The sequence below is a fragment of the Rhagoletis pomonella genome, unplaced genomic scaffold (assembly GCF_013731165.1).
Source record: "Rhagoletis pomonella isolate Grant_MI unplaced genomic scaffold, Rhpom_1.0 Rhpom_scaffold_00752, whole genome shotgun sequence".
Classification (NCBI taxonomy): domain Eukaryota; kingdom Metazoa; phylum Arthropoda; class Insecta; order Diptera; family Tephritidae; genus Rhagoletis; species Rhagoletis pomonella.
Window position 1 is genome coordinate 41,401 of NW_023459306.1, and position 23,338 is coordinate 64,738.

The 23,338-nt window shown below is 35.4% G+C and overlaps 1 long non-coding RNA gene across 1 annotated transcript in view; it reads left to right on the forward strand.

Moving 5' to 3' along the window:
* Positions 1-21,892, forward strand: part of LOC118751519 — a 28,711-nt gene extending 6,819 nt beyond the window's left edge. The window contains exon 2 of the long non-coding RNA XR_004994538.1: positions 21,809-21,892. This is a non-coding gene — a long non-coding RNA (uncharacterized LOC118751519). The remainder of the gene's footprint in view (positions 1-21,808) is intronic.
* The last annotated feature ends 1,446 nt before the right edge of the window (positions 21,893-23,338 follow it).

Consider the following 23,338-nt stretch of genomic DNA (forward strand, 5'->3'; position numbering starts at 1 on the left):
TTAAAAAGCTTAATGAACAGAGTTGAAGTTTAAGGTTATTTGCGTACAAGTAGTACACGCATTATTATGTTCATACATATGTATGTATGTACAGATGTAAGTACATGTTACGATTAAGTACCCAGCGCTGCAACAACGAAAGCGCGTTCATAATAAAAAATAAGACATTAAATACGAAAATATTATCGCTAACCAAATGAATATTTTATACGCGCAAATAAACTGAAATTAACAACAACAACTAAAAATGTGTAATTATTTAAATGTTAATGTTAATAATTGCTAGTTGAGAAAAAAAATCTAAATCTCCGGTATTGCCTAATAAATTTACGATGAGCGTCGATTGTATTACGATAGCTCCAAGTATTTATATTTATTTTATTTATTTATTTATTATGCAGCTGGCGGAAAATTATAAAATATGTATTTAATGGCGTGTTTAAAAACTCAATCGTGGGAGGTTACTAATTACCGATTGGACAGCTGATTGACGTAAAGATAAGTGTAGAAAGTAGGGAAAAAAGTGAAGTACCAACTTAGCAATAAAAAATGGTGTTATACAATTGCAAATAACTAAAATCTCAAGCCATTTACACAACTTGTGATGATGCATAGCTAAAAATAATTGCTTAGTAAGTACGTGACGTTGTAAAAACAAAAGTTGAAAACAAAAAGAGTAATTATGCAACAGCAAAATGGCTAAACGTTTTTTCATAGAAAGTACGAGTATTTTCAATTTTGGCAAGGTGAAAGAGTTGAGATGTTCGTTCCCGAAAAATATCGCTGCCAAAAATCGCATACCAAACGCTTGCAAGGCAAAAGGTAAGCGACAAAAAAACTTGTCAGCCGCCTCATCCTTTTCAAGGCACGAAGGGTAAATGGGGTTGCAATGCATCGCCGTCACAGTCAGTTGTTTTGCGCTGGGAGAAGAGACCAGTCCGCAGCCACACAGATTCTGCAGTCCCATCTGCTCACTAAAGGCGTATACCTATGCAGCTAGTTTTGCCCACCTGCAGCGCGCCAATGCCCCACACAGTTCGGTGATTGACTCGGTTTTTAGAAAACTGGTTTCTACCGGCCTTTCGCTGTAAGTTCACAATTTTTTTAAGGCATGCTTTTAATTAAATTTAAAATTTGTTTCAAAAATTTTACTGCGAAAACTGGTCATAAAAATTGTGCAGAGTTATGTTTTGCTAATCTCTCTCCTTGCTCACGAACACGACGCCCAACACATTTTACTTGGCGAATAAATTTCAATGATCGATTTGTCGAATTCTTACTCAGTTTTATTCCATTTTTGGCTTTAATTTCCGTCTGATTAAAAGTGTTATTCAAGCACGAAAAATTGAGAACAATTGCCCGTTTTTCTGATTTAAAAAATTTGAAACCAGTTTTTTTTTTCAATTTGCCGTTTTTGAATAATTCGATACCCGGATTTGGAAAAAAGTCAAACACTCGAACACCCTAGTACTGGCCAATGCCTTGAATCGCGAGATACACGTAAATTCCTTTCTCGCCACCTCGGCTTGGAATACCGTGTCATATTTCCCAAGAAAAAAGGGAAAATTGTCCCCGCCACCTTTGACATTCATATGTACATACATACATATACACCAAATCCTGACCCTGTGCCAGGTATGAAAAAAAAACAGTAAAGATTCTATAATGAGTAAAACCGGGCTCAGTATTGGCTGCACTCAGTCCCAGGTAACACTCAACACTATTAGTATCCTCGCAGCAAAGGTAATGGTGGCGTACCATACGGTGGCCTTGAAAAAACAATATTATCTCACTATAAGTATCTTTGTCTGCAGAAATTTAACCCTCACTTCACATTGATCATGCGAACACCCATTTCCTTAAAAGCTATAAGTGGCTTCAAGGATCTCCCCGTTGCAGTAAGTTTAGCAGTACATCAAGAGCAGTCCGAGATATTGGATTGATCGAAAATCTGCTCCACCAAACCACAGATAAATAGCTGATAATGGGTCTTACCATAAAGACATAGATCCCGAGGATACGCTTTGATAACAGACCCTATCTCTTACGGAATACACGTTTACATTGCCAACGAGCTGTTAAAGCTTTGGAGGTCTCCTATTCAACGTGAGACTTCCATACAAGTTTACCATCCAGGATTTCATCTAAGTACTTCGAAAACAATCTGAATAGTGACTCCTTTTATGGTAGGCGGATTAAGTCAGTCCGATTTTCTTATGCTAGTGAAGAGCACAACACTACTTTTGATTGGGTTAACGGACAGATAAACAACTGAAGGAGAGGGGCTTGTAATGAGGCTGCCCTGAAGGCAGGCGCTTTGAACCCCGTACGGGACGTTTTTACTAGGCTCTGCTTGAATCCTAAGCATAATTTAGCAGCACAGAATCTTCTCAATGGCTTAGAGCTGAGTTGATATGAATTTTTGTCGATAGTGAAATATATCGATATTGAAATGCGTATAATGCATCCACTAATTTATCGATATTGGTATTGAAAATTATATCGTTTAACAGATTGACAACTATTTTCATGAATATATATCGATAAATATTTTTTATAAATATATCGATAAAGATATTGGTAAATTTACCGATTTTCATCAATATTTTGATAGCAAAATAGTTTATATCGATAAATTTATCGGCGGCAACATTTGTAAATATTTGTGGCGATAATGATGTCTTTGACATAACATAAGGTCACGCTATATTTTTAAGTTTCGACTGTTTTTTCAAATAAACTTTTATTGTTTTTTTTTTCAAATTAATTTTTATAATTTTTTTACAAAACCACATAAATCTAAATTTCAATCTTTGTCCAAAAATTTACAAAATCATGAAAGCGTCACCAAAATGCTAGTGGCTGCAAACTATCCTTCATTTTTGGCATTTTTTTTTTTGTTTACGGTTGCGCAGTTTCTTACATTTTAAGTATATTTTATGCGGAGGAGAATCCCCAACTCCTTCAAAAACAAATTTCAAAAGTCAACGGTAGTTTGTAGTTACTTCAAACTTGCACTTTAGCAATAAAATTGCATACAATTTTTTTTTTTTTTTAATTCGGAATAAAATATATGAAATTTTTATGAAACTTTGTTTAATTTTTTTATGTCGTTGAAAGTTTGAAACCTGGATTAATGCGAGTTTTTTATAGAACTATCAGGCATGTTCTGAAATTCGAAAATTTGAAATCGACTCGATTTCGATCATTTTTTCAATGGTTTTCAATCCAAAAATTTTTAAGTCTCGCATTAAAATGATTTACTTCATATCGTTGTTGCCTCCTTTATAGTTTTCAATTAGAATATTCACTCTTTTCATCAGATATAATTAAAAAATATTTGGCAAATCGAGTCGATTTCAAAGATTCGAATTTCAGAACATGCCTGTAAATAATTATAAATAATTTCTACACTTACATGATTAAAGCACTGCCTACCAAGGCCTTGGGCTAATCAAAAGTAGTTAAAAGAAAGTAAATAAATAGTCAAAACATATATGTATATCAATAGTGGGTGACCTTATAATAGTGCTCGGCACTATCTTTTAAATTTAGCTCGTCCTTCTTCAAAGAAACATAATTAAGAAAAGAAGAATTGGTGTCATTTAAAATAACAAAAAAAAAAACGTTCACTCTTCATTTTACTTCATTTCACTTTTGTGCCACTTCCATTGCACTCCAAGTACATATCGTCAGTTATATACTGCAAAATGTTCTATGTCACTTATTACCTCTGGTGCTTAATTGGTCTGTTATCTGTATCTGATCGCTTCTGGCATTCGTTCATCTTGATCAGCCAAAGATAGACACTTTTGTCATTCGCTTATTAGGGTGTAACAATTTGCAGATGAATTCCGGTGCAAGTAAGAGACCATCTAAGTGTCAAGGGTACTAATAGACATAGACCGTTTTGCAGTATCACCGACGATATGTATGTAAGTACATATGTATGTACATATATAGCCAGTTGCTTTTTATTTAACGCACCGTCATTGCCGAATAAAAGATGCTAGCAACTTTGTAAGTTAATAAATTTTATTAAAGGCAAAGCTTTTATAAATACAAACAACTGCATTTTTACCGGCATTTTAATGTCTATATATATTTTTTTTAACTGCTTTTGTTTTCAACTTTGCAAGAATATCCGCTGAGCGGGTTACCAGTTTGTCAGGAATTTCACTTGGCACGTCCCAAGCGTCACAAACGTCGCATGAACGGCACTGCACAGCTGAGTGACGCGTCGCACTCAGTCTGCAATCAGTCATTCATTTATTTGGTCAGCAGCATATCCGCTGAATTTGAACAATAATGCTCCAAAAACGTAGCGCAATAAAAGTATACAATTTTTTTTTCGTAAATTTTTTTGTTTAATTTAAATTGTCATTTGCCAAGTGAGAGTTTTCGCTTTTACTTGTTTTTAAGTATGGCGTTACTTTTTTCATTTAATTCATGAATTGATATGGTGGAAATTTATGTACGAAATTAAGTACATACTATGGTATGTATGTATGTATGTACATATGTAAGTACGCATCGCAGTGAAATTTTATGCGCATCTAATTTGCATATTTTTATGAGTACCTGTCAAACTGGTTAGTAAATGAATTGTAATACTACATTCATGGTTTTGGGCTGTTATTTAAAAGTTTTACATTAGGCTGCCTCACGCAACAAAGTTACTGCTTACAGTTATATCGCGGACAATTTTCAATTTCAAGATAACACATAATATGTATTTCATTCTCCCAACGATCTGGTCTTCCTTTCTGTATCTTATATTGTATAATGAGACCTCAAAACCGGCCAGTATTGCCAAACAATGGAAACAATCCTGCTGGTGAGACTGAGCTTGTGGCCAAACCAGGGCATTGTAATCACTCTGACCGAGTCGACCCCAGGCGCACCAACCAATTCATGCCCTTAAGCAAGTTGCTGACGATGCCCACTCATAAACTCGCGAAGTAGGCAGGCTGTCATCTCCGACTCTGTCACAAGACAACCTTTCCACCATATCCATTGCGACATCAAAGGAAATCGCGAATCTGATACTAAATGAAAAGTTCGTAGAGAAATTTCAAATTAAAGATAACAAGTGGGACCAACTTGCCATATTGCTGGCACACTGTGGCCACTCATAAATTCCCAATACATAAAGTGTCTTCTTAACCTGAGATGGCAAGATAACAGTATAGTGACAGAAATTTGCACCGAATATTGTCTGTTTGGACTGCGCACAACTAAACTGGGCGCACCCTGGAACAACTACAGCAGCATTGCATGGACGCAGATAAGGAGAAAACTATTAAACATCTGCTCTGCCATTGCTCGGCAAAAGCTTTTGGCATAATCCGAATGAACTGAAAGTTATGGATATTAGAAGCTTATCCACCTTTTTGCTGAGTAACAATATTTTGTTAGGGGCATGGGTATAACTAAAAGTCCTATGTGGTATCTAAATGGCCACCGAGTCTAATGAGACTCAAAAGGGACTACCTCCCAACCTAAACGGGGTACAACGGTTGTCTTAATCCAAGTTGGTCAATTTCAAAAAGTAATTACCTTTACTTATCGGTGGATTTCCAGAGTAAGGACGACCAGACTGGAATAACTCTGTTAGCCGCTTGATCGAAATATATTGCTTCTAGTTGGTTCCAGAAGTAACTTGATAGGTCTATAAACTTTCCGCTAGTGTTCCGAAATTTATTGAATTTCCAGAGCTAATTTTTTATGGAAACGTGCAGCTTCACTTAACTCTTAAAATCTCGAAGTCCCTGCACAACAAGTTTTCGGAGACTGCTTTAACCCAGGATTGTTTCGGTTATGTAGACCCAGGTGTCATGTTAACGTGATCGCTGCAGAAGCTTTCATTGTGTCAAAAAGCACGGAATTACCTACATTCGAAACGACGAAAGGTTTTAAAGTCCGCCATATGCAGTAAAAAGCACTGAAATTATTTTGCCTTTGGTTTTTTTCGTGTACTCCCGAGATGGGCGACATTTGTGCAAAACAAGACGAACTAAGAAGAAGTGCTAAAGAAAACAAATCTGGATCGTTTCGGACCCATTTAGGGACTTTTTCGGGATTAATTCGGCACCACTTCGAGACTAGTTCGGGACTTTTTCGGCTTCATGCTAGTTCTAAACTATTTAGAGCAACACTGCTCGTTGCTATAGTTCTGGACATTTTCGGGCCCCTTTTCGGGATCTTTTCGCACCATTGTAATTTTTACGAGCCCAAGCGTGTAGAAAAGAGAATTATTTCCAACCCGCAATATTTTGTCGCAAAAATTTAGGTTAGGTTAGATTATGCGTTGCCAGATACGTTTACGACCTATGAAGCAATGTCGTTCCGAATTTTAATTGATACTTTGGTCCTTTGTCGATTACTGCTTGAAGAGTCTGCGGGTGTGCCTTGCCGAGTAACGCGAGTCTTTGCCTGCTGAAGGCTGGACACTCGCGACTAATATACTCTAATAAAAAACAAACCATTAAAGATAATTAAATAAATAAGAAATTAAATTAAAAAAGAAAAAATTATATTAAATGAGTTTCTAAGAATTAAATAAAATTTAAAAATATAAAAATATATCCTCTTTAAAAAATAAAAATTCGGAAAAAGTAAATTATCAAAGAAAAAATGTAGACTAAAAGTAGAAGAACAAAATCCCCTGCGCCAGAACTCGAACCCGGAACTCTCAATTGGCACGCCTGTGACTTGCCCATTGCGACTGTTGGAGTGACACCAGCTAAATGATGTGTATATATATAAATGCTTCCTCTCAAAATAGCTTTTCACCACGAGTGGTAAAGGAGAGAGCTTTTTTTTCTTCAACTTTCGTGCTAGAATAACAAAAGTCTTTCGAACTATCTTACCACTTGTCTTTCTTTTTTCTTACGAAAGACTTTTTACTATCTTAGCCAGAATTTTTAGTTAAAAAATGCAAAATATTATAAAGCCTCGATCTATGTGTCCAAATTGTTTGCAGATAAGTCGTGGCCAAGCCGACTACCTTGGAGGAACTAAAAATTGCAATTCGCTTTACCTTCTCTTCTGAATTAGTATATCAATAGGACTGAACTAAAATAAATAAATAGTACAATAAAAATATTTCTGTAGCAGGAAAAACCAAAAACACACTCATTAAAATGTCAAACCTAAAAAAATAAACCAAATGAAAAATAGTATTACGATATGAGCATGAAATAGGGAACAATAGCTAAACAAAAATTTAATAAAGTATACTCGTACAACGAGTGCCATTGAGTTATGAACATTTACGAGCAAATTTAGAATTTTCCATGCAATTATCAATGGAGTTGCATGCCATGACAGTAACAGCAACAGCAACAGCAACACAGGAAGTCATAAGCGAATAATAGCAATTGTAAAAAATTGTTACTTAAATTTAAAAAAAACAACAACACGAAATACTAAAAGAACTAGTAATAACGAAAAATAATGCGCCACAAAAAAAAACGCTATTATATAAAGCAAAACTATCAACAGCATTCATTATTTTGAAGCTGTAATTGCATGAAAATCGCCAACAAATCAAAAAAACTTGCGGACAACATGAGTGAATTTTTGCATTGCATGTCTCAGCTTAGAGCTTAGAGTTGTTAAATTTGTATTACGTGCATAGCGGTAATTACGATTAGGTATTAGCTGTTTGGCAGAATGTTTTGGCCGAGTTGCCAAGTGCATGTGGAATGGGTGGACGATGAGAATGCTTGCCAAGCGAATTTATTGTGCATTGATTGTAAAAGTTAATTTAAGTTTACGGCAGTGACAGCAATACACCTACCTACCTACCTACCTCGATACACAAAAATCACACTTTACAAATTTTTCATCATTTATTTATAAAAAAGGTGATTTTTGAATTTACATAAATCTTATTTGAATAAATCGTTCAGCTAATATTAGCATAGTTCTTTTGCCGGGACTTACCGTCGCCAATTTTGAGCAAAGCCAAAAAAAAATCCCTACAACGAAATGACGTGAACAAATGATTACTTAATTTTTCGTTGTTTTTGTTCGTTTGACTGCTCAAGAAATTAACAAATATTCAAATGTTCTTTTTCGCATTCATGTGCTAAAAGCGATTGCCGACAAAAAAAAACTTCTTTGAACAAAGCGAATTGAAGATCAAATATTTACTTAATTTACAATTCGAGAATTCGTAAATAATAAATTTTGCAGCCTCTGACTTAACATATGTATTTACATATATGAGAGTAAATTATGCTGAAAGCAAAATAAATAAAATAGCAAAGAAAGAATTAAAAATAAAACGCAAATCAGTATGGTGAGATGCAACCCCTGGAAAAGGGGGACAAAAAGCAAATTCAACAGATTTGAGACAGTTAGCTGGAATCGAATGGAATTATCAACCTCCTCTTCCAAATGAGATGTACTAACACATACATACATATGTACCCTTGCGGTCAGCTGATTAAGTTAAAAGCCATTTTGGCCAATTTCGCCTATTTTTCTTTTGTTTATTTATTGTTTCTATTTTTTTTATAGAAATCTAGCATATTACATAACCACCAGCACCACATAAATCTACATTGCCAACTTCGTCCGAAAATTACAAAAATTCAAAAATTTCGCACAATCAGCAATTACGGACAGTTCAGTATTTACAATTTGAATTTACTTGGTCACTTTTTTTTTTTTACTCACGACAATAGTAGTTACATCATTAATCATGTAAACTGCTTTGCTTGGCAGGTGGCAACTCCCATGCAGATGACAATACCATTTTGTATGCAAAATAATTGTGACACTTTTGATATTTGCCGCCATCGCTAGCTGAATCGCTTTTTTTTGTTCGCAATATGCATGTGACATTTAAGTTATATGTATGTATTCGTAACAATGCAACAACAATGCAAGCAACTCCAACGATTTATTGTGCGAGCAGCTTTTGACGTAAGCGCAATAATTTAAAAATTATATTTAAACGCGCAAAAGTAAAGGCGTAGAAAATCTGTATACAAATATTTACTTATTACTGGCAATTATTATTTTGACATAATGGGCGCACGTACCATTCGGTAGCGAAGTATTTACGAGTAAGTAGGGCAGAGCATTCGGTTGTCCTTCAACGTTGACTGTTGCAATTTTTGGCCACAATACGTACGTATTTGTACATTTGCATTATTTATTATAAGCAGTTGGGTAAGATGGTGTTTAAATATTTGCGTAGGTGTGTATTATCTCTTTGGTACTTTGGTACCATTTGTTTGACAATGCCAAGCTGCAGTTAGCGCGTGTGCGCATGCGCATGCAACACACCACAGTGTTGCATTGTTTGTAAAGTGCGTGTGTATGTATGTAACATTCGTCTGTTACATACTCGTACATATGTATATTTTCATGTTAATGGATAATTTTGTTTATGCAATAATTTTAATTTGTTTGCAGACGTTTTCGTTATTTCTATGCATCTTTTCAGCTGAATCACAGAAGCAACGAAGATCATTGGACCAGATTCCTAGGTTATACATATGTATGGCTTGTTAGTGCAGTGTCATATAAGGATGTCTGTGATAATCCTCAGTATCTCTTCAATGATGTTAATTAAAATTATCTATTCAGGTTGTTTTGCAGACGGATTTGTGCAATTACAATGTAAATAAAATGTATAATATAATTTAAAGCGCATTCAAATGCTTGACTACACACACAGAGGAAATAAAATTAATTTCAGTTTCAGAGTAGAATTTGGGCACACAAATTTTCCAAAGGTGACATATCTACCAATAAGGAGGCAAGACTCTTATCATTGAAGCATAGTGTACGGTGGGCCAATTCTCGTTCTATGAAATGGTGAAGTAAAAATGAAAAATTCAATTTCTGTGAAAATTTTATATTTTCACTTTATCACTTCGTTCTACGACTTTAAGCCATTCTCGATCATTAAACGATTTTCCATTAACATCGAGCATTAAATTATTTGGTAAATAACTGAGAGTAAGAGATAATGGTTTCCTCTTTTTATTATGTTTTTCAGCAAAGTGTCCAACTAATCTTTTTCACAGCTACAAAACTAGTTATGTTAAAAATTTCATTGTGAAAACTTTTTCACAAAAAAGTGTGTTTTCATTTGAAAACTGAAATGGAAAAGAAATTTTCTTCTACTAAAATTTCTTAAATAATTTCACAGCTCTCACAAAGGCAAAGTATTTTTTCAAGCAACAGAAATATTTAACAAGTAATTTTTAAGCAAACCAAATTAATATTGGACCACCTATGAGGTAATACCTTTCCTTTAAAAAAAGAATTATAGAAATCGGTTGACGTTGTCCAAAGTTATGCACACATAAAAAAAAAAATATTCCGACGAATTGATAACCTTTCTCCTTTTTGTGAAGTCGGTTAAAAATAAGGGACGACAGATCTAATATCTCATCATTTTCTAACATATCTTAAAAACAGTTTTGTTTATATGAAATTTCTTATACATCAATTAAATTATTTGTTAATCAGTTCCATAAGCAAGACACTTTGAATTTCCAATTCGTAAATCAAATTCTGTATCGATTCTAGACAAAAAAAAATCGAAATAAAAACTGCTCCAAAGATCTCTATCAATCGATCTTCTATTTTAAAGCTTAATCTCTAAATCTTGCTGACTGAACTATTTGTTATCTCTAAAGCCTTTCAACTTCAAATAAATAAACAAAAAAACTTCATTAAAATGGCCTGAAAACCAACACGAATTTGTCGAATAGTCACGTATTATCGTGAATTCAGGAATGGCTGGCTCAAGGTGAATATTAATTAATTGATAATTCCATAAAACTTGTCTAGCAATTTAGCACGTTGACATCGATAACCACGAAATATTTCAGTACTTCGAAAATAAATTAAAAGTACAACCAACCAACCGCATTAGAAAAATAGTCACCAAATACTACACACATACATATGTACATATGTAAATATGTAGCTGACATTAAACTCGCGGATAGGTACTGAAGTTTCTATGTATGTGGCATTGTAAGTAATAAAGACTTGTAAATATATATATATTAATTATTAGAATATTGTGCGGCTCACATACGCTTTGTTTTTGTGCGAGAATACATTAGGCAATGTTGTTTACTCCGTGCATACTATGAGTTCATTTCATGCATATGAAACTATTGTAGCTCGACACAATTAAAATTCGATACGCATGCGCGCACTGAAAAAGATAACACACATGTACATATATACATACATACATACGTACATGCGAATATGTACATACATATATTGTTACCAAATCTAGGTGATTGGAATTTTAATTGTTAAGGGTGACACAAATGTAGGTAAATTCGTATACCCGCTGAAATATAGCCGGTCGAAGTCGAAACTTTGTTGAATTTTCGAGATTTTTTTGCAAATCTAAATTTTTCAAAAATATTGATTTAAAATTTTTACTAAATTTTATGTTACCAGTCTAGTCTGATCTATGTTTTTTTTTTTCTTGTGCGAATAAAACTACATTATTCCACTTTCTGGCCCAACGTTTCGCTAAGCAACCATACTAGCTTGGTAGCATAAAATTAAATAAATTACGAACTGATCGGATAATAAATTATATAGAAATTTTTTCCTTTTTGGTGTATGTCTATTTTACACGTAGAACGAAATAAAGGGGTTCCAAATGATGTTGATATTTTTTAAAGACCCCCTAATGTACATATGTGCATAGGTTTTTAGTTCGCTTATTGTTATCCATCAACGTGTACGTAAAAAAGAAGTAACAATAGAATTAACTATATTAAATATTTTTATTAGTTTAAAAATTTTCGGTGTAGTTAAAAATCTTCTAAAACTATTTTAATCATTATTTTTCATAAAAAACTGTTAAGCTTAAGATTTTAGGACGGTTAACATGTCTTGTGCGTCCCCTAGTTATATATTTTGAAGAATAATACAAAGCTTTGGGAAGGAAACTAAACTTAAAAAAATTAATTTTGCTTGTGGGTAATTTGCGTGGAATTAGAAATTTTTTGTGGGGATTTGTGGGTAATTTTGATTTATTTCTGGGTAATTAAACGAATTGAAAACGGCAACGCTGTATCAATGTACCACATCCACTGTTTTTTTCTTCTATAGTCAGGCCAAAGCTCACGAGCTATCTAAAAGGTTCGGATCTCAAACCGTCGTTCCTCTGCTTATTTATTTCAGAAAGTGTAATTGGAATTCTGTGTGTATTTATCTGAGAGAGTATGCCAGTACCACGGCTACAGATTTATCTACAAAAGCTTCTGTCTTGGTCTATTGTAGGGAGTTCGAGAGTCCACTTGATTGTTTAACAAAATGACTGTAAAAGTCCCTCAAACAAGAAGAGCTGGAGTCATAAATTTTCCAGATCCGTGCATGCAACGGCAATTGAACCAAGTAACCCTGTGATTAAAAGTGCGTCCACCACGAGGAACCGACAGAATATCGCGTTCAGAAAGCTTGCTGACAATCAAATCAACAGCTTCTTTGGCCCAATACCCCCAAGAAGTTGCACAAAGTAAGCTCCTTTTTATTACCTTCCTTTTATTAGCTCGGGTTGTAATTATGTAATATTGATGCGCCTAAAAGATGCAGCGATTTCTATTCTCAAGTTACATACCTGATGAAAATACGAATGGCAATTATAATAGGGAGGATTTGGTTTTTTAAACTATAATTTTATTTTATATATATAGATGGGAACAAAAGTCTCCGGAACGTGCTGTCAAAGGACAAAACGGGAACAAAAGACCGTTTCATTAGTTAAAAAGTTTGAAAATAAAATTAATCAAAAAAATAACTGAAAAGTAACTATGCAAATTAAGTAAACGAAAGACTTAAGACACGAACTTTCTTCCACAGAAAATTAAATAATCCAGCTTTCCTCTGGCTTAGAATTAACAATCATGGTTCTCACTGAAACGATTTTTCTTCCAACATGCAGACGCATTCTTAACGTTAAGCTCTTAAAACATTTGTTCCCGAGTTGTTGCCAAGACTTTTGTTCTTATTTGATCCTCCTTGAAAACGTTTCCGATACTTTCGCCTTTGAGAACGTTTTTCAGAGTTTTGTTCTCATTTTGTTCATTTTGAGAACGTTACCGAACCCTTTGTTCTCATTTTGTTCTCGTGCAGAACTAAATCAAAACCGGAACGCGTTTTTGGTCACTGATTTTAGGTACATTATGAATAGCTTAAGTACAATTTCAGCCTTTTTTAGGTACGCTTATTTGATATCTCCATTCAACACTGTTATAAACCAGCAACCCTTTCCTGTTGGGTTGTTTAGCACTGATTTAATCAGCAAAATTCGGTGTACTTGTTTGCCACAATTTTAAATGCAAAGTGTTGCTCTTAAATGTCTGATATTTTTATATGCCCTTGTTTGATTTGTTAGAACAGTAAAAAATATTGAGGCTATTTTTGTATGACATTTTTATACACTTTACATTCTATCCGCTTGCTTCCACTAATTTTGAATGATATTGGATTTTGATTTAGCTTTTAAAATTCAACTCATAAAGTGTTATGCATTTGTGCGTATAAGCAAGCACACATCCACATTTGATTAAATTTTTACGCGCATACTTCTAAATATAGGTATTCATAAACAAAGTTGTGGCATTTCATTAAAACAGCTTATCACGAGATTGGCCGTTTTCGCCTTAAAGCAATATTTCATTGTTTTCACAAGCAATATTTTAACAATTAACTAGTTATAGTTATATAGTTATATATAACATGCCCTTTAGTAGAAGCTTAAGGAAAATAAAAAATTTTTCAGGTGAAACATATTATTTTTTAATTCAAAGTCAACCCTTCTGAAAGACACTTAAGTAGTTTTACTAAAATACTTGTACGTATATATGTATGTACTTACGAGCTAACATGCATTTTTAAGCCAGCATTATGTCCAGCGCTTATGCAGCCAATATGTATTACGGCACATCCGTTTTCTGCCCATTTCCGCTGCTATGCACTTCCACTTCTGCGAGTATTCTAAAATTTCATTCAAAGTCAATTAACTCATCTTGTCTCACCGCGAGCTCGTACGTCCGGTGGCGGTGAATATCAATTGATTCAAATTAAATTGAATGACATTAAAATAAATATTTACTAGAGTGCGCATACTCTCTTCGTAATAAATTTAAAAACAATGCAAATTGCACAGAATTACGATTAAAACCCCTCTGTCCTTTTAGTAACCTACTCTAATCATCCTGTTTGAATAAATAGGCTTTATATATGTATGTGCATAATTGTGTAGGTTTGTACATATGTAAATATCTATGTATGTACTTATACATAGACAGATATCGCTTGACTTTGACGTTTAGTAAGTACTTTATTGCGCACATCCGTTAAACTTCTACGTGCATGGCCTGCGTAATCTATTTTGCAATGGGTTTCCTTTTATTATTGATTTCCATAAATTCCCAATGTCACACCTTCGGTGCCTGCTTTGCCATGGTCCTAATAGAGCTTTGATTAATGATCACCAACGTTTTACCTCGCCTAAGGATCTACATAAGGTCCGAGTTATAGATAAAAAGCCATAGAATAGCGCAGAACAAACTGTGTCAACGTAATAAATTTCGATATAACGAATCTTCATAAAAATAGAAATTCAAAATTACAAAGTATTTGCCGAGTCCCCTGAAAAACTTGGTAGTTGCGAAATTTTCCTTCCAAAAATGCACTATAGATAGATATAACGAAGAAATTTTAAGCTTGAAAACTTTCGGAATATTTTGATGTTAAAGGTCCGTCCCGTAAGGAGATCCCCTAGACAACGATGTGTCGACTCAAAAGCCCCTGTATAATGAATTCTGAATATGTTGATAAAAAACTGGAAGGAGGGATTGATGGAGGGGTTGTCTGTCGAGAGCTTTCTACTACTAAGTACAGCCTTCCGGCCAGCTGCAGTTTATTTCAGGCGGAAGAGGCTGCTATTAAGAAGGTGGCGGAGTCACTCCTAAGGAGGTTTTTTAATGTACTCAGCATTAAGATTCAGGGAGACCGGGCTGCGGGAAACGAAGAACTTTGGGCATCTTAAGCATTGGTTCGATAGATTTTTGGATTGAATGTACTGTGACGGTTTCCATCTAAAAGGAAAAGGAGAAGAGGCCAAGCAGATGATAAGGAAGCTATCTATATCTACATACACTGACGGAACAAAGATAGACTACGGTGTGGGAGCAGGAGTATATTCCGAAGAGCTTGGTGCCAATTGATCCCTACGGCTGGCGAACCAGGCCAGCATATTTCAGGCCGAAGTCCTGGGCACATGTGAGGTCTGTAGGTTACTAAATAATAGTGCAACTATAAAAGTAAAAGCAGTGCTTTGCTCAGACCGCCAGGCGGTGCTGCTAGCTATATCGTCTCCTGATACCAAGTCTGAGCTAGTCAAAGAATGCAAAATGGAGCTACGCTCAGCATGTCAGTCAATGTCTATCTCTCTAGTCTGGGTTCCCAGCCGTAGGAATGTAGAAGACAACAAGAGAGCAGACGAATTGGCCAAGGCGGAAATCATACTTTAAGATTCCACTGGAAATGCTGAAGATTTGACAAAAAATGTAAAAAGGCGACCACCAGGTTCGGTCATAGCAAATATTTTCGAAATTTTCTTGTAAAAATACTTTAGACTCAGTGGGTGCACGGCGAGCTTTTTTTTGTTTGCTTGTAAGATGGTCAGGTCTAATATACATATTTACAGAGAAACTAAACTGAATTTCGATCAGCTATATAAAAATATAAAAATCTTAAAAAATACAAAATGAATTTACGCCTTTATAGCATTTTGTATAGAGCCTAATGGCCGTCTTCACAATCGAGAGTTAACTCACATTCTATCTCTCTACCATGGAACCAATCCTAAGTATTAATTCACTTTTCTTAAAGCAATCCATATATCCTTGGGTTAAACAGTCTTACAAAATTTTAACTCGTTATTTGGCAATGAATAAAAACTTATCCATACATAAATAAATATGTAAATAATTTACGTTCATATCTACATATGTATGTAGGCATGTACTTAATTGTAATGCAAAAATATTTACGCGCAATTCGTGTTAAATGACACTTGTGCTCAATACTTGTGAAATCTAACGCTTTGGCGCATTTTTTACATTCGTTAAAACAACAACACACACATTCGTACATACTATGGCGGTACATACAAATGTATGTATGTATGTAGACACAACCACCTAAATACCGCAGACGACGGACAAGCCCAAGTTTGGGCCAACTTCATTCAGTTGGTTGGAATCGTTTGGTTAAGCTGTGCAAACAAATTTAAATCAATAAATGGCTAATAGCTAATAAAAAAAAATTAAAAAAAAAATACTCGTACTCGTAAAAGAGTAATACGAAAGGCATAGCGAAGTAAAAACCCAGCAATTGTGGCAATTTAAGCGTAACAGTGAGAACAACAAGGCCAGCCAATGCAAGAACAACCAGCAGCAATGGCACACACCAGTGAATTGGCTAAGTTAGTGGCCAATATGTACGAGTCTGTGTGTATGTATGTATGTATGTCTGGAAAGTAAATTGTAAAAAAGGCAAATATTTGTAAAACAAAAAAACACCGCAACTAAAATGTTTGCTTTAAAAATTTTCTCACGTAACAAGCGTACGAAGCGACACTAATAGCAGCAGTAGAAGGAGCGCAACAAAAAAAATAACACATTTGCAACAAAACAACAACAGCATACTGATCGTTAAATTAATGCAACATAATAGTCAAAGTATGTATGCTGCACCAGCAGCGCGCGGCCGCAACATGGCTGGCTGGCTGCCTTAGTAGCAACAACCATAATTAAGATCGAACGAAGCATAGTACCGAGCGTCAAAAGCAAAATATTTGTGCAAAAATAACAAAAATAAATAAATAAAATAAAAACGCTACTCAAAAAAGGAATTTGCACAGAGTGGTATAGAAAAAATGCCCTGCTTTTAGCATTCTAACCAATCGAGCGTTGAGGCAGCACAGGTAGAGCTAAAAAAATAAATAAATAAAAGTAAAATAAAAATCGAACTGTGCTGGCCCAAATAGAAGAGCATAACTAAATACTAAGCTATAATTTCAACTGCCAATTGTTGCTGCTGCTGTTGACGGTGCTGGTGCTGGCTACAACAAAAGAATTGCATTTGGCAATGATTGTAAATATAAGTATGTATGTGGAGAACAATGTTAAGCCATCAAAATGCCGTAACGCAATAAATGTGCCCAAATGTGTGTGTGTTTGTATGTACATATATTTATTTATTTCCAATGGTCTACAACAAAAGCAACAATTGCAGAATTATAAGAACCAAGAGCATTAAAAAACGATTTGGCATGCATTTGGCTACCCTTCAGGAAAATCTTAAGGCCCAGATGCTCCCAGTAAAAAAAAATAAAATAAAATTTCATGCTCAGCAATAGTGTTGTCAGAATTCTTCCAGAGAAACAAGCTAAATGGGCAAAAAATAAAGCTAAAAAATCTAAATCAAAATTTTAGTGACGGCTAAGAAAATTAGCTAAATTAACAAATCAAATATTTTTGGTCGTTATTATAACTTCATAAGAGTGTCAATGTTTAAGGTAAAAATGATGCCTTCTTGTGAGGAACAACTTAGTTTGTACTTTTTTTTTTTTTTAAGAAAAAAAGATAAGAAACTAGCTAGAAGTTAAACAGATTTTTCCGGCTAAACTAAAATAGAAAAGATAAATATATCCGGAGAAAAGCTAAAATGGCAACACTGCTCAACAAGCAGCATCTGCTATAATTGCTATGAACTAAAGGTGAGATCAGGCACTATGGTAGACAATCACTGGACCTGACGCTGTATATACCTGTATGTAGCAGGTTAAATTCATACCTAGCCAAACTCGACTTCGACGTAGCCAACGTATGTCCCTTAATCCGACTCACCCGCGGGAGCACCCATTCGTAAGACGTCATTTCTAAATTTGGGATGTCCGTAAAACTAATACGGCTATGTAGAGCGACACTCAGCACAACCTTGAGCTTAGCTTGACCTCGGTAAGACCTGTTCGAATGGGCCACAAGAACGAAGAAGATAGATAGACGAACTGTACGAGATTTACGTTGAAAAGATACTTCAACTCAGTACCAATGGGTGGACAACGAAAGCAAAAAGAATCTCGCGAGTGGATGCCATACCACACCATACTCAGAATGACCTATCTATACAGGGTTTGAATACGGCCGTAACTTTGCAAATGAGGGAGAAGTCAAGTTTTTCGGCCTCAGTCTAAACTGACAATCAGGAGCTGCATATTCAAATAAGAGGAAGTAGGTTTCTTGAATCTCACAGTTGGACATCGCCAAGGAAATAGTGAATCGATTCCTACGCTACTTCAACCAGACACGTTTTACAGAGATTAATTTTTTATACGCCGTCGTTGAAGCATTGTTGCAATACTTAGTACATTGTCCTCTGATGATTTCGGTTAGATCCTTTCCTTACTTCTTCCTTCTTAAGATCTTGAGCCTTTACAGTCTCGTCCCATTTGTTTCGTTTGACATTTATTACGGCTTTGGTATATGCGTAAATTTTCCTTAACAGATCATAAATCGGTGGGTGTAAAATTGTATTTTCCACAGTGATTTGCATTTCCGACTTCTGCGGACTTCTTCCGTTCCGCATCATCGAGCCATCAGCGTAGATGGTAACACCATATCGTCGCCGGTAGACCAGCCTCCCCATATTCAACGATTACTATTTTTGACTACAACTTTTATGTTTACGTTACACTGTACCACTTGCCAATTGACTGTGTTACTGCATTTACAAACACAAACACACATATATATACATTAGGGTGGTCCTTAAAAAATCAAATGAACGATTTTTTCAGTTTCAGTTAAATCTTGGTCCGGATTGGAGACGGTTAAGACGTGGCGCACAGGGGGCAAAGTACGGATTCCTCTATAGAGAGTCAAAAAATGAAAACTTATTTTTTTTCATCTAATACCCAAAATCGATACTACTAAAGTCAAGAATGTCACATATAAATTGTGCAACACGCCTTAACCGTTTCCACTCGGTACCAGAATTTATATGTGATAACTTCGGCAAGACGTAGGGGTTGAGGATTAGGAAATCTGGTGTAAAAATTTGCTTTCTGCATTTAAGGACCACCCTAGTATACATATATATTCTTATAGCTTTGTTGTTTACATCGTGAGGGCAAGTGTGGCCCAAATGGCAATAACAAAATGTATGCGTTTGGCTTTAGCTATGGACAACAACAACAACAATTGCAGCAATCTAGCAGCTACGAGTACTCGTACAGCAGCTGCATGCCAAATAACTTAATGGCGTCTAATGGTGATTGTTTTTGTTGTTGTTGGTACACGCTGTTAGCTGCCATAGACTTGGAAGCTTTTGGCTTTGTTGTTTCTAGTAATTGTGGTTATTTTATTGGCGAATGTGTGGCGAGCGCCAGCCAAGCAGCCAGCCAGCCAGCCAGCTAGTTAAGTGGCCAGCATTGTCCAAAAATGTGGTGGGTTGGACAGACATTCGGTTATTCGCTTGGTTGCCGCTTTGGTATGCAATTCATTCGATCGCTGAATGCTGCTGCAGTGCATTTTTTCGCTTGAACCTTTTCTGCATACATAGGTGCCTGAAATTGTTGCTGCACTTATTGGCTGCTGATGTTGTTGTTGTTTTCGTTGCTTATTCGCTTGGCAATTTTACGGCAAAAAGTTTCTATACGCTTTATTGCATTTGTAATTGGTATTGCTTTTGTTTTTGTTTTATTTTTTAGCTTACTTGGTTATTGTATGTACATATGTATGCTTATGAATGTGCCAAAGTACTTTTCTAAGTTGCAGCGCAAATATTCCGGATATTTTCCTAGGACAGGCACTGCAGATGCATGCGTGTTGCACAAAGCAAAATGTTGCAGCAACATTCTGTCATACCTCAGGCTACAGGCTACACAATCACCACGTACTTTTTCCTTTTTGTATGCTAAGGTGTGTGTGTGTGTGCAAGTGTTTTCTAGCGCTTAGAAATTTGACTTTTGACTTTTCGCGCGCTACTCGTGTTGTTGGGAAATTTAGTGAGACCAGCCAATTATCGAACAGTTAGAAAATAAATAAAATTCAATATATGTACACCGTTCCACTACAGTTCGGCTGAGCTCATTCATTCACTTCCACTTCTCATTTGTTTCTCAGGCTTTTTGACCGCGGCGCTGATTACTTGGCCGCATGGCAAACAAAAAAAAAGCGAATGGCTGGACAACAGCACCAGAAAATGTTTATATTTTTTTATTTTTACTTGATTTACATATTTTATCAGTGTGTGAAATAATTGTTTGGGTTTGCATTTTGTTAAACACACCTTACGCCACTAGCTCCAGCAGGGGTTTCAAGGCTTTATTGGAGACTAGGTTACCTAGATCTATCAGTAACAGGTGTTCAATTGGTTTGTAGAGGAGTGCTCACAGAGAGTGCTCAGCTCGGTGGCCCAAGAATGCACTGAACATTTTTGAACAAGAATCGCCTACAATTTGTTCTAATACCAAAAAAGTATATACATACGTATTTTTTTTATTTTGAAATTTTTGAATATAAACAAACGCCACCGAGCACGTAAGTTTTTTCCATATAAAATGCGTGGGAAAATTTCCATATTTCGAAAAATCAAAATCATCATGGTTTTGAAAAATTTAATAATAAAGTACTACGATTTAATAAGGTCTATCCCGAGTAATTTTTCAATGGCAGCACCACCCCAAAGTTACCACTTCTGGGCAATTTGGGATATTGCTTTAAATTCCGAAGCAAAGCTTTCTTATATCTCTTTCGATTGACATTCATATTTTAATTCTTTATTTAACTGACGATAACATGGAATTTGACTTGGGCCAACCCTCTTCAAAATATTTTCAAAATAAAGCTTTCTTAAACCTCATTCGTTGCCATCCTTATTGTAAAATTTCGATGAACTCATAAGCAAGAGTACAATTAAACATTTTAAGCTAGTGGCATTTATATTGAATTTCTATACAGATGGCAACTCTCTTTACAAATATTTTTGAAAATAATATTTCTTGAACCTCTTTTGTTTGATACCAATATTAAAATATTACTTTTTAAAAAGTGGTCAATGCCCATAAAATATATTTTCGAAATAAATCGTTTTGGAACCCCTTCGTTTTACATTGACACTCTTGTAATATTTTATTTTACTTATTAAATAATTGATTTTTAATTTCGAAGAAGGTGGCAACTCTGTTAAAAAAATATCCTATACTTTAATCCAGGTTATAATCTATCCGTTTGTTAAATTTGATACTTTAAGCCGTTTTACCGCGAAACAGCCCGTGTTGCCAGTTCCAAAGGTCGGAAAATCCCATTTTCCTCTTAAATACCAAATATTCCCAATTTAAAATTCAAATTTCCATTTATGAATATTAAATATTAAAAGTTTTTAATAACAATATATCGACACAATAGCGACCTATCTCGGCAGCCAGTTCGAAAACGCCCTATCTCAGAAAGCTTTTCAAAAACGACCTACTTTAAAATTTGATTGAAAAACATCCTTTCTCCGAATTTGGTTGAAGAACCCCCTATCTCAGAATTCGGTTCAAAAACGCCCTATATCAAATGAAAATACATTAAAAATATGCTGAGATAGGGCATTTTTGAATTGGCAGCTGAGATATGTAAAAGCGCTATTAGTAGGATTAATTTTACGAACTTAAACATTTTTTATTTTTTAATTTTTTTCCCCCTAAATAAATACATAACTGTTTTTTCATTCAATTTTACAGATTGCAAACAGTTGCATTGAACTCGATGGGAAAAACTACCAATTAAAGAAATAAAAATAAGGGACCATAATTTTGGAGCAAAATGAAAACAGCCAAAATATTTTATGAAGTCTTCGATTCGAGCAAATAAAAAATGTAAGTTACTCGTATTTTATTGCTACAATAACAATAGAAAAGTAAGTTATTTTAAATACACATAGCTATGGCACACGCCCATACAAAGATAAATCGGTTCTCCCCCACCAAGCGAATCATAAGTTGCAAATTGTATGCCCTCACCAAAATATTTTACATTAACTCAAGTACTGTCGTCAGCTAAGTATATGGGCCGCATTCAAAATGTAAATGTAGGAGAATTATATTAATTTTTTTTTTTTGCTAAAATATTGAAGATATTAAAGAACGGAATGAAAGTTACATAGCGCTCCACTGTAAAATCGGCTTTAGGTAATGTAAAATGGGAAGGATTAACAAGAAAGTCACCTTTTTTGGCACTTTTATTTTTCTATTTGGTATACTTTTTTATCCTCATCGTTTACCAGAACGTTTGAGCGGGCAGGTCTGAAAAGAGTAAACTCGGAGGCCACAAAGTCCCATTGCGATGCCCAGGGAGTTTCCCCATGCCTATCCCTACAAGTCTTTGAAACATCTTGATTCTCTAGCGAATTCTAGCAGTCCTTAGTGTAGAGCTTTCCCTAAGATATCTAGGCTCTCAAAGAAGGGATCCCGAGAAATTTTAGACATTTTCCTCGGAGTGATGGGTACACGCAGAGGAAGTGCAGAAATCGTTAGACGGGGCTCCGAACCTGGCGGTCGTGTGATCAATGGTCCAGTGTCCCGTCAGTATTCCTCTGAGAAGCCTAATGTTTGGCTTTGAGAGCCTTAATAAACTCCCTGTTCTTCCATGCAGGTGTGAATGGGCGTGTGACACCTACTGTTGGTGTCTCAAAACTTCTGAAGACAGAAATCTCAGGGGAGGTTTTACGATCTGGGTCGCTTCCCCAAGTTTCATCTCAGATCCCTCTCTAGCACATTCGTCCGCTTCCTCATTTACCGGGACACCACTATGTCCCAGGACCCAGTAAAGATAGGTTATATATTGCTGTAGGGTTTGGAGAGATCTTTGGCATTCCTTGACGCATAGCGAGTTAGTCATTGCCGACCCGCCGTACTTTGCCGCCGTGTGGATTGCATATAGTACCTCAACCTGCAAAAACATTGCAATGATATGGGAGTCTATAGGACTCTTTCAGAGATAACTGCTGAGAATGGGTATTTCGTCATCGTTAAGAACAATATTCAACTCGCAGTCACCTCTGACTGGTTTTAATTTTTCGAAAGGAGTTGCCACCTGTTAAATAATTACACTCAAGTTATTTAATAATAAATGCCTTCACATCCGCACCATTCGTTCGATTTTCAAAAGTGAGGTGTTAAATCAAAGGGCTGGAGTAAAGGCACGGATGTTCAATAAAGTTATACTTTTTTCAAAAAGAGTTGCCACCAGTTAAAAAATTAGCCTCAAATTAT